Genomic DNA, 5,751 nt, shown 5'->3' with positions numbered 1-5,751 from the left:
GAAACAGACAAGTAATTGCTTGAAACTGTATCAGAGCTAAAAAGGCCGCAAACCCTGACCCCGTCTCCCCCTCTGCTCTTCCTACGCCTTCATCTATCTGAGCTCGCTGGTCCAGATGCTTTCTCCTCCCAGCCTCCTGCTGCTCCCCTTTCCCCAGAAGAGGAGAGTAAAAAATCAGGAGTGATTGTAGCTCCTTTTAAGGAGACGTCTGTTACAGGGAGGGTTAAGCCATCCTTGGTGATCACCTATACACCCTGGACCAAAAGAGAACTTAGAGCTTTGGCTGAAGAATTTCCTGGTCCAGTCAGGATCCATTGGGATAAGAAATCTGAATTAACCATCTGGATCTATGAGCCTGGGATTTCAGATCTATATCAACTAATACAGCTATTAGTTTTTGAAAGCAAAGCAAGGGAATGGGTAGAGAAAGCAGGGTGGAAACACCCCTTAATGGACTTTGAATCACATAATCCAGAGGCTTGCAATGACTGTCAGAAATTAGCTCAGAAATTATCTGATCTTATTCAGAACTTTTCCCTAAAACTGTAGACTGGGCAAAGATTCAACAATGTAAGCAAAAAACAGATGAATCAATTCCAGACTGTTAGGAGAGATTTGAAAAAAACTTTTAAGCAATGTTCTGGCTTGACACCTGAGTCATTCTCTAACCATAAAAGTGATATTTTGCTCAACTCCACATTTTTAGAAGGTTTGGATAAAAATTTGGCCACTCTGATCAAAAGACACAATCCAGGTTGGTCTGCATTACATACCAATACCCTTGTTACACCGGGTGACCAACTTTCCAAAACCATTAAAAAGAAAGAAAAGGGGTTATTTGCAAAATCCTGAACCTTCAACTGCGCCAGTTAAGTACCTAACATCAATCGAAGGTCAGCCAACCCCCATTTATTTCTCAACTGAGGGCAAAACAAAAGCTTATTTTTACTGCAAGAATCCAGCATATCAGAAAGTGAACTGTAAGTTAAGAAGAGGCCTAGAAGGCAAACTGGATTTCGAGTTAAACAAGAATAGGGCTGCTCCCAGGGAAGCTGGAGAGTCTTTCCCCTCCTCTCTTAACACCTTGGGAGAAGTAGAAATGATTATACAAGAAGAAGCAACGAAAGCCCTAATAGACATAGGGGCTGCCTCTTCAGTTTTGAACACTACCAAAATTAAAGGCTCTCTTCCTCAGAGTAATACCTCGGTACAGATGGTAGGGGTTTCTAATGTGCTCATTAAGGTTATTTAATCATTACCTTTAGAATTGTACTTGGGTGAACTTAAAAGAAGATACTCCTTTCTCTTAGTAGAAAATGCTCCTGCTTACCCAACAGCCAAAGACCTATTGGAAGCTTATGAAGCCCATATTTCTTTCAGTCCTAAGGGAGAAATGTTTCTAGATCTAAAGGATCAAGCAGACTTCCTTGATCATAAAGTGTTTGTGACTCATGATGAGGATGACACTGAACAAGAAAACTTACTGGGCTTAGGACCTAAAGAATTATGAGCACTTGATTCTACTAACACTCGGTGAATACATTCCACATCCCCTATTCAAATTACTATACGCCCATGCCGAGTATTCACCAGTATCCAGTAAGGCAGGAGGCTGTAGAAAGAATAAAACCTTTAATGTCAGCTTACATTGAGAAGGGGCTTATTGTGTTTCGCCCCAGCCCTTGTAACCCTTCCATTTTGCCAATTAAAACACCAAATGGCAAGCGTTGAAGATTTGTACAGGACTTGAGATCTAGCTCAGTTGGTAAAAAATCGCCTGCAATGCAGGAGACCCTAGTTCAACTCTTAGATTGGGGAAATCCGCTGAAGAAGGGATAGGCTACCCACTCCGGTAATCTTGGTCTTCCCTGGTGGCTCGGCTGGTAAAGAATCCGCCTGCAATGTGAGAGACCTGGGTTCCATCCCTGGGTTGGGAAGATCCCCTGGAAAAGGGAACGGCTACCCACTCCAGCATTCTAGCCTGGAGAATTCCATTGACTGTATAGTCCATGGGGTCACAAAGGGTCGGAATGACTGAGCAACTTCACTTCACTGAGATCTATCAATGCTATTATTATCCCTCAGCATTCTGTAGTGCCAAGCCCTCAGAGCACCTTACTGTCCTATATTCCAAAAAAGAGTGACTTCTTTTCAGATAGATCTCTGCAGTGCATTTGTTAGTATTGCTGTACATCCTGATGATCCCTGTCTCTGTTACCTCACTTGGAAGGAATAGCGATATACATGGACTGCAGTACCACGGGGCTATACTGAGAGCCCCACTTACTTCTCTCAGATAGTAAAAGCTGATCTAGATGATTGGACTTTCCTCATAAGTCAGTGATGATACAATATGTAGATAATTTACCTCTGTGTTCAAACTCTTTGTTAAACAGCCAGCAAGACATCCTGTATTTACTCCAAAAGCAAGCGTTAAAGGGACATAAAGTGTTCAAAGAAAACTTGCCATACCATAAGACTAGTGTAAAATATTTAGGATGTAGGATCTCTAAAAAAGAACTGTCAATTGATGTGGATAGAGTTAAAAGGCCTTCTAGTCTTCCCTGCCTTGAAGACAAAAAGACAATTAAGGATATTTTTAGGACTTGCAGGTTACTGCAGGAAATGGATTCCAAATTTTTTTTAATTGCTCAGCCACTGTATAATCTTCTTGAACAAGACCAACCTGAACCTCTTTGCTGGAAAGTAGAGCATTAAGAAGGCAAGGAGACTTTAAAAGAATTTCTGACCAAGGCCCCAGCCCGGGGGCATCCAAATTATGATCGTCCCTTTTCCCTCTCTGTTGTTGAGAAAAAAGGCACTGCAGTAGGAGCACTTACCCAGCAACACGGTGGTTACTGCTGACCAGTAGAACATTAGCGCCAACAGCTAGATTCGGTCGCAAGCACCACCCCCTTGCCTCCGAGCTGTCACAGCAACAGCTGTACTGTGTGTTAAACCAGAGAAGAAATACTCATGAGTCACCCTCTTACTGTATTTGCTCCTCACATTACTAAACTCTCATCACACACAACATTATTCAGCAAGTTGATTAACTTCCCATGAGATTGTCTTGCTCTTGCCAAATGTAACTCTACACAGATGCAGCAAGCTTAATCCAGCTATCTTGCTACTGGAGGAATCAGATGTCAATGATGAAAAAAAACATATGATTATGTTGTAAATTTTAACTGACAAATTTTTATCTCCCAGGATTTATCTCCAAGAAAGCCTTACTGATAATCCTGATTTTATATTATTCACTTATGGTTCATATTTGCGAGGACTTCATGGAAAGTACCAGGCTGGTTATGTTGTTGTTTTTCCAGTATAAATCCGGGAGAGTGATCCCTTACCTAACATCTCTTTTGCCCAACAGACCAAATTAGTAGCATTAACAAGAGCCTGTGGTTGGCAAAGGGAAATCTGCTAACATTTACACCGACAGCCACTACAGTTTTGGGGTAGCCCATGATTTTCTCATTCTTCGGAAACAAAGAGGATTTCTAACATCCTCGTTGTTGTTGTTCAGTTATTCAGTCCCGTGTGACTCTTTGCGACCCCATGGACTGCAGCACGCCAGGCTTCCCTGTCCTTCACTATCTCCCTGAGTTTACTCAAACTCATGTCCATTGAGCAGATGATGCCATCCAACCATCTCATTCTCTGCTGTCCCCTTCTCCTCCTGCCTTCAATCTTTCCCAGCATCAGGGTCTTTTCCAGTGAGTCAGCTCTTCCAGTCAAGTGACCAAGTATTGGAGCTTCAGTGCTTCCAAAGAATATTCAGGGTTGATTTCCTTTAGGACTGACTGGTTGGATCTTGCTGTCGAAGGGACTCTCAAGAGTCTTCTCCAGCACCACAGTTCAAAAGCATCAGTTCTTCAGCGCTCAGCCTTCTTTATGGGACAACTCTCACATCCGTATTATGACTACTGAAAAAAAACCATAGCTTTGATTATACAGACTTTTGTTGGCAAAATGATGTCTCTGCTTTTTAATATGCTGTCTAGGTTTGTCATAGCTTTTCTTCCAAGGAGCAAGGATCTTTTAATTTCATGGCTGCAGTCACCGTCTACAGTGATTTTGGAACCCAAGAAAATTATGTATGTCAATGTTTCCATTGTTTCCCATCTATTTGCCATAAAGTGATGCCATGATCTTCATTTTTTGAATGTTGAATTTTAAGCCAGCTTTTTCACTCTCCTCTTTCACCTTCATCAAGAGGCTCTTTAGTTTCTCTTTGCTTTCTGCCCTTAGGGTGGTGTCATATCTGAGATTATTGATATTTCTCCTGGCAATCTTGATTCCAGCTTGTGCTTCATCCAACCCAGCATTCTGCATGCTGTACTCTGCATATGAGTTAAATACTCAGGATGACAATATACAGCCTTGACGTACTCCTGTCCCAATTTGGAATTTGTCATTGTTCCATGTCCGGTTCTAACTGTTGCTTCTTAACCTGCATATAGGTTTTGCAGGAGGCAGGTCAGGTGGTCTGCTATTCCTGTCTCCTAAAGAATTTTCCACAGTTTATTGTGATCCACACAGTCAAAGGCTTTAGTGTAGTCAATGAAGCAGGAGTAGATGTCTCTCTAGAATTCTCTTGCTTTTTCTATGATCCAACGGATATTGGCAATTTGATCTCTGGTTCCTCTGCCTTTTCTAAATCCAACTTGAACATCTGGGAGTTCTTGGTTCATGTACTGTTGAAGCCTGGCTTGGAGAATTTTGAGCATTACTTTGCTAGCAGGTGAAATGAGTGTAATTGTGCAATAGTTTGGACATTCTTTGGCATTGCCCTTCTTTGGGACTGGAATGAAAACTGACCTTTTTCAGACCTGTGGCCACTGCTGAGTTTTCCCGATTTGCTGGCATGTTGAGTGTAGCACTTTAACAGCATCATCTTTTAGGATTTGAAGTAGCTCAGTTGGAATTCCATCACCGCCACTAGCTTTGTTCGTACTGATGCTTCCTAAGATCCACTTGACTTCGCGTTCTGGCGCTAGGTGAATGATCACACCATTGTGGTTATCTGGGTCATTCTTTTTTGTACAGTTCTTCTGTGTATTCTTGCCGCCTCTTCTTGATATCCTCTGCTTCTGTTAGGTCCATACTATTTCTGTCCTTTATTGTGCTCATCTTTGCATGAAATGTTCCCTTGGTGTCTAATTTTCTTGAAGAGATCTCTAGTCTTTCCCATTCCATTGTTTTTCTCTATTTCTTTGCATTGTTCACTTAAGAAGCCTTTCTTATCTCTCCTTGCTATTCTTTGGAACTCTGCATTCAGATGGGTGTATCTGTCCTTTTCTCCCTTGCCTTTTGATTCTCTTCTTTTCTCAGCTATGTGTAAGGCTTCTTCAGACAACCCTATTGCCTTTTTGCATTTCTTTTTCTTGGGGGTGGTTTTGATCACTGCCTTCTGTACGGTGTTACAAACCTCCATCCATAGTTTTTCAGGCATTCCATCAGGTCTAATCCCTTGAATCTATTTGTCACTTCCACTGTATAATCGTAAGGGATTATGAATGGTACTCTTTATAATAAGTTGATATTCCTTTGTTAGTTCACCTCTGTTCCAGAAGTACCACTCAAAGTATTGCTCTTCCTGGTCTTATGAATATTCACAGGGTGCTGTATTACAAAAGAGAAACATGCTTTATATGTAAGATAAAAGTTTCCAAAGTGCTTTTGACATGAAAGTGCCTGAGGACACTCTGTGTGTGCTATTGCAGTTACGGATATTGTGAAGTC

The sequence above is a fragment of the Giraffa tippelskirchi genome, chromosome 6, assembly GCF_054371585.1.
Source record: "Giraffa tippelskirchi isolate mGirTip1 chromosome 6, T2T-mGirTip1v1.2.pri, whole genome shotgun sequence".
NCBI classification, from domain to species: domain Eukaryota; kingdom Metazoa; phylum Chordata; class Mammalia; order Artiodactyla; family Giraffidae; genus Giraffa; species Giraffa tippelskirchi.
This window is presented reverse-complemented; position numbering follows the sequence as displayed.